The sequence below is a fragment of the Apium graveolens genome, chromosome 10, assembly GCF_009905375.1.
Source record: "Apium graveolens cultivar Ventura chromosome 10, ASM990537v1, whole genome shotgun sequence".
Lineage (NCBI taxonomy): Eukaryota > Viridiplantae > Streptophyta > Magnoliopsida > Apiales > Apiaceae > Apium > Apium graveolens.
In genome coordinates this window covers 31,286,744-31,293,854 of record NC_133656.1, presented here as the reverse complement: position 1 = coordinate 31,293,854, position 7,111 = coordinate 31,286,744, and the positions used below count along the sequence as shown (strand labels likewise).

Genomic DNA, 7,111 nt, shown 5'->3' with positions numbered 1-7,111 from the left:
AGAATTAATATTTTTTTCAGTTCAATCGCTGATCACATCAATCAGTATTGAATAAATAAGATTGAGGGTAAAACATTAAATATATCATCATTTAGATATTTTTACATGATTGTTATCAAACAGTAATTTTCTTTCAATAATCTTTTCATTCAGATAAATTATTCATTCAGTATATTCAGATAATTTAATGATTCAGTATTTCTAATTCAGATTTATCAAACAGCCCCTAAGTTGAGACTTGTACAACGTTTTTACAAACGCTGTGCAAGTTACTGTATTTTAAGTAAGTTTTTTATTTTTTATTTATTTTAAAAAGATCAGTATAGGGCTTATGGATGCGCTGTCTCAGTAAAACATTTTCTTATCCTTTTTATTTATAATTAAAATTATCAATAGAGGCTCTTCTCTATCTTTCTTTCTGTAACTGCATCGCATCGAGCCTCCGTCAAATAAATTCATCTATTAGCAAAATTTTGGAGCCCTTAGAAACTTTTATCGGCGAATTCTCTTGTCTTCTTGGTTCTTATTAACTCATAGGATTTGGAATTTTAGGTTTTTGAGTTGGTTGTTCTTAACATTGTGAGTATAGCATGTACGATTCATGAAGACAAATCAAGGTAATTAACACTTGAATTGAGCAGAAATACTTTCATTTTTCCATATATGTTTACATAGAATAAGCTACTCTTCATAAACAAATGTTAATTGTAAGTAATTATACTTTTGTAGAAATTAGGTTTAGTTTAGGTCTGTGAATGGATTGGGGAAAGGTGAACAAATCCTCAGAGTTTTTCATGTTAATATAAATCTCAATATATTATCTTATTATCCTTATATTTTGTCAGTTTTAAGTTAAGATCTGATGACAATATTGTTTTCATGTAACAGGTCAGGTGGGTGTATTTCACTTTGGTATCGGCAGGGAAATTGGGAGGTTAATCTACGTCCTCCTCTCAAGTAAGGTACAAATGCATTTTACCTTTCTAGATCTTCTTTTTTTAATGAAAATATATATGGTTTCCAGGTTGCCGTCGGGCATTATGTTTTTTGTGCAGATGTTAGTAGGAAGATACTAACACATTATATTCTGAGAGACAAGAAAACGATAGTAATGCAGGTCTCATAGATAGTAATCTTTTTTAGGAAAAGCCCATTATATTTAAAGTTTTTTCTTATTCTTAAGTATGTATCTGGAAAAGCCTGAAATTAATTGAATGTTAGGCTGCTGGCTGTAATTCTTATTATAGATAAATTTTTAGGAGTTTTTTATAGTGTACATAGATTATTGAATTCATAGTTTTAATATTGTTTAACACAAACCAGATTTTGAATGTGTAATGTATATGTTTGAGTATATAGTTTTAAATATATAAAAAAAAATACACATTATTGGCAAGTGCTGCTCTCTAAATGAAGCTGTTATACCTATATGGCTGTATCAAAATTTAAACTGAAACAGAGTACAGCAGGAATGTTAAAGTTGTGATGAATATGACAGTTGAGGGAAGTCCTGTACCAATCATGCTATGCTGAAATTGGTCACCCCTGAAGATCTCACATCAAATCCTTACCGCCCTCATCTGGCTTGCATCTACCCAACATGTTGCAATAAACCTTGGTCTTGGCTTTAAGACTTCCCTGACAGGCTGTAAGAGGTCTCTTTTTTTCATATACTTTTATTTTTCTCTTGCTTTTCTGTGACCAATTTTTTTTTGAGATAAAATTAAAATTTTCATTTTGGGTTGGTTCTAATATCTCTATTTTTTGATTAAAAATGTTCTTTTAGCGTGCAATAAAGAAGTCCACATTTTGATTGCCTGAGTTCATAGTCGGGGACTTATTCTGGCATGTCCATGAAGTGAGAAGTATAAAGCGGTTGGCCTGAAATATCATTCTATACATAAAAAAGTAATGATCATAACCAGGACCAGACCGTCAGAAGTAGTTGTGAGAGAATTGATCACTATTTTAGTGAATCTTCATCAATAATTCTGTTATAATTAGTGGTCTTCATAAATGTCTACAAGTTTTTTCTATGAAAAATGCATGTTTAATCTTAATTTTTTGTTATAACTGTAGCTAATCGATTTATTGTTCTGATTTCTAGAACCACCACGTCCTTATGGTGATGTTCTGGAAGGATTTTTGTATCTCGTCCATATCATAGTTAGTTTATACCCACTACTGATTTGCTAGGTAAATTCTTGCTTGGCTGCAGGTTGTGGTTTGTTTCATGTTGCAGTATTGACCGATGTTTAGGTATGTCAAATCTTTGGTTATGCTATGCAAATTCAAAGTTGATTTATTTACTAATTTCTCTCTAGATTTGTTTGGAATCAACCTTCTTGTTTTAGATTACTGCCTCGTCTGCTGAATTTTCTCTCTATATTGTTTTGTATTCACTACTACAAAGGTATTAATCAATCACTCTCATTAGAGTATTTCTTTAAAAAATATAGGTTGAATTTTTGTTGCGCGTTAGCATTGTACTTGCTAGTTATTATTGCCTGAATTTTAATTTTTGTACTTCTTAACAAGACAACTATAATTAATATTGTTTGTAAGATGCAGGGTATTATCTATTGCATCAGTTGTAGTCTTTTATGTAACAGGTTTTTTAAATAGTTGCATTTTTTTTACACTCTGTTTCAGATTAAGCGATCATTTTCTTAATGTTAGCATGTAGATCATAGATCTGTTATAGCCTTGTTTATTATAAATGATAGTACAATATCTTTTGTCCAAACTTTTGCTTTGTATCTTGATTTGCTTCTAGGCCTCTTTTAGCAAAGTTTGCAATTGTATTTTGGTTCAATTTACAATCCTTTTAGTTAGGTATCCAAATGACAGCAATTCATTCCTTTAACTATACTTATAATAAACTTCTGTTTGGTTTGGCAAGCTCTAAGTTTGATATGCTAACACCTTAATTTTAATTTTTTAGCTAACTTTTATGGATGATGAATAATCCCCTTTTGTGATTTATGTTTAATGTCAGGGATTATATTAGTTTGGTGAGTGATCAATGTCGTGAATATTTGATAGAATGGGGTTGGTTTTGTTTTACAAAATGGCTTTGTGATAAGTTAAATTTTAATGTATTATATTTGCAAGATTGTCTTGTTGGCAAAGGTTGCTTACTAAAGTCACATTTGGTTCCTTTTCTTATCTTATTACATGCAGAGGGTCATAAGGATATCAAAAAATGCCACGACAAATGGAGCGTGTTACTGTCTTTCCTTTATGTGTTATTTTTACTTTAAATGCATCACTATTTGCCTCTAGGTTTTATTGTGTTACCAAACTGTTGTATCATCAAGGCCTATTTTCTATACTTGTTATTTTGGATCCAACAACCAAAAGGCCTATTTAGTGTGGCAGGGTTGTACATATTTAATGTACTATTTATACTTCTCTTCTACAAATAGGTTAGTATTTTCAAAATATTATACTATAGGTCATTAGCATGGTTGAATATGAAGCAGATTTTGCTAATTGTCAGACTGCTAATTGAAAAATTAATGACACTTCGATGGGTGGTGCATACCTTGGGAGTTCCAGATGCACTGTTATCACTTGATCTTCTAGTCTCACAGATAAGCTTATCTGTAGGGTAATGATAAGTGATTACATTGCTGATGTACAATACCTTTATTTTTTAGTTTCTTATTGTTTAATTTGTTTTTCACCATGCACAATTGATGATTTTCAGTTAAATAACGGTAATTTGGCTATCCGTAGATTTTCCAAGTACACAACCCCAAGGTCATTTTGGACGAGACTCGAGTGTTGATTATTACTTCCAAAGCAGATTCACAGTGACTGGAAAATGTCTCTTTTCTGTTAGATCGTGTGTTTTTACTTTAGTCTGAGCATGTTTTGAAGGCGTTTTGAAGCGTACTTTTTGTTTTGGAAGATTCTTTTATCTTTTGAATCTACTCTATACTTTATAGCATGTCTTATTTGCATTATTTTATGTGTATTAATGACTTGAATCCCTTGATATTTAATGTTCTTGTACTTGTGATTTTTGTGATGTCTTTATCCTAGATGATTTCATGTTGCAGGTGCAGAGGAAGAGGAGGATGTGACTGAAGCAGATGGGAGTAATTTGGTAAAAAGAGCAAGAAAAAGAAATCCACCCAATTGGATGTAAATGAAGTTTCGGAGGCAGGGTACTTGAAATCTATATTTTAAGTAATTTGTAGTTGTTATTCATTTTCGGAGGCAGGGTACTTGAAATCTATATTTTAAGTAATTTGTAGTTGTTATACTCTAGGTTCCTTATGTATTGTACAAATAACTGAGGTATATTTAATTTGCAACTGACCTTGCTAATATCAAGGTCAATGTAACTTAGCATTTGGAATTTAATTTTATAGAGAAGAATATTAAGTTATTGGTAGTCTTTGTTCGGATTTGAATTTGCTTTTTCGAATTATTCTTATAATAATGAATTTTGATATTTAAAGCAAATTACAGGTTAAAAAATGGCAAAAAGTATTCAAATTATAATGTTTTTTAAAATATGAAGCTTGTATAGCGTTTCCATAACAATTATGTAAGTGATGTTATTTTAAACAAAATGACTTAAATAGCGTTCGTACAAGTGCTATATAAGTAATACATGTGCTAGGATAACGGTTACTTACATAGCACTTATAAAAATGTTATTTAGGTAATGTACTTGGATAGCTCCTAAGCAAGCGTTATGCAAGTGAAGTGAACTTGCATAGCACTGGCTTACATAGCACTCAAAAGCGCTATGTAAGCTCAAAAATAAATGCTATGTAAATTAAATTTTGTAGTAGTGTTACCATTTCCATGCAAGTTATGAAGATTTTCAAAGATGCTGGAATAGAGTAGTGAAGTAGCATGGAGTTAGACTTGATAGGTTTTGCTCTATTATCATGTCTTATTACCATGTAAACTTGGTGATATATAAACCAAGTGTAGCTAGTAGAACAAACAACTAAGCAAACACATTTTAAAAGAGAAATAGAAAAAGTTGTAATTGTTAAGAATTTCTCTGTAGTTTGTTTGTTCAATTGTAAAAGCAGCTGTGAGCTATTCAAGCTTCACAGGGTTCTCTCGATATATATATATATATATATATATATATATATATATATATATCTGGTGGATACATTCAAATGCACCAGAAAGTTTTAAAGACTTGTGTTTTTATTACTTGTGTTTTGATTTATATAATTCTTTCATTTCGCACTCTGCAAATCAAACACTTATATGTTATTGAGTTAGAACAGTTTTAAAAATCTCAAAAAGAAGTCAGAATTACATTCAACCCCCCTTCTGTAATTCTTGTTGTATTTTTAGGGAATAACACTTATGTCACTTGGGAGCTACACTTATTTTTAGGGAATAACACTTATTTTTAGGGAATAACACTTATCAATCCGATGCCTTTGTCAATCTTCAAGAAGTTGGACTTACATGATCCAAAGCCTACTTATATGACTTTGCAGTTAGCCGATCATTCTATTACTTATTCACGAGGCATTGTTGAGGATGTTTTGGTCAAGGTGGATAAACTCATCTTTCCTGCTGATTTTGTAATTCTTGATTTCAAGGAGGATAAGAAGATTCTCATAATCTTGGGAATACCTTTCTTGGCGACTTGCCGAACCTTGATTGATGTGTAGATGGGTAAGTTACCTACAGAAAATGAGGAGTGCTTAAAGGTGGATTTGGTCGATTCTGTGGTTACTTCAGAACTTGATCAATTGTTAAGGTCTGATGCCTTAGAAAGGCCTTGTTGGGGAATTCCGATAGCGAAGATGATGAGCAGTTTTAAAATCTGAATGCTTTTCCATGGAAAAGGAAGATGGATATGCCTTTTGAATCTCTTGGAATGGAGGAGCTGAACAAATTTCCCAAGTGCCTCAAGTCATCTATTGAGGAAGCTCCTACACTTGAGCTTAAACCATTACCTGAACACTTACGGTATGCTTTTTTAGGTGATGCATCTACTTTGCCTGTTATTATTGCATCTGACCTTTCAGGTAGTGATGAGGAAAAACTCTTAAGAATCTGAGAGAATTCAAATCGGCAATTGGATGGACGATAGTAGATATTAAGGGAATCAACCCTTCTTATTGTATGCATAAAATTCTGCTAAAGGAAGGTAGAAAGCCTACTGTTAAGCAACAGAGAAGGCTAAATCCGATCATGAAAGAAGTTGTGAAGAAGGAAATTCTCAAATGGCTGGATGCAGGGATCATCTATCCTATTTCTGACAGTTCTTGGGTGAGTCCAGTTCAGTGTGTACCAAAGAAAGGAGGTATTACCATTGTTGCTAATGGAATAAGCTCATTTCTACTCAAACAATCACGGGGTGGAGAGTTTGTCTGGATTATAGGAAGTTGAACAAGGCCATGAGAAAAGATCACTTCCCTCTGCCGTTTATTGATCAGATGCTTGACAGATTTGCTGGGCATGAGTACTACTGTCTTCTGGATGGCTATTCGGGCTATAATCAGATTCTTATTGCTCCGGAAGATCTGGAAAAGACTACTTTCACTTGTCCATTTGGTATTTTCGCCTTTCGAAGGGTTTCTTTTGGTTTATGTGGAGCACCGACCACATTTCAGAGATGCATGATGGCTATTTTATCTAACATGATTGGTCAGAATGTGGAGGTGTTCATGGACGACTTCTCTGTGTTTGGTAATTCATTTGATGAGTGCTTGCAGAATCTTGGCGACGTTCTGAAAAGGTGTGTTGAGACCAATTTGGTTCTCAACTGGGAAAAATGTCATTTTATGGTGCGACATGGGCATTATACTTGGTCACAAGGTGTCTAGTAAGGGTCTTGAGGTGAACAAAGCCAAGGTGGGGGTCATTAAAAATCTTCCCCCACCAATTTCTGTGAAGGGAGTTCGCAGCTTTCTTGGTCATGCAGGTTTCTATAGGCGGTTCATCAAGGACTTTTCAAAAATTTCTAAACCTTTGTGCAATCTTTTGGAGAAGGATGTCCCGTTCAAGTTTGATGATGAGTGCCTAGATACTTTTGAGTTCTTGAAGAAGAGTTTAATCACGGCACCTGTCATAACTGCACCCGATCGGAATGAACCTTTTGAGATGATGTGCA

The 7,111-nt window shown here is 33.1% G+C and overlaps 1 long non-coding RNA gene across 1 annotated transcript; it reads left to right on the top strand.

Annotated features, from left to right (window-relative positions):
* The first annotated feature begins 367 nt into the window (after positions 1 to 367).
* Positions 368 to 4,399, top strand: LOC141690267 (uncharacterized). The gene is made up of 5 exons (XR_012562704.1): positions 368 to 617; positions 889 to 962; positions 1,499 to 1,655; positions 2,219 to 2,259; positions 4,068 to 4,399. It is a non-coding gene; the product is annotated as an uncharacterized LOC141690267 (long non-coding RNA).
* Positions 4,400 to 7,111: the final 2,712 nt, after the last annotated feature.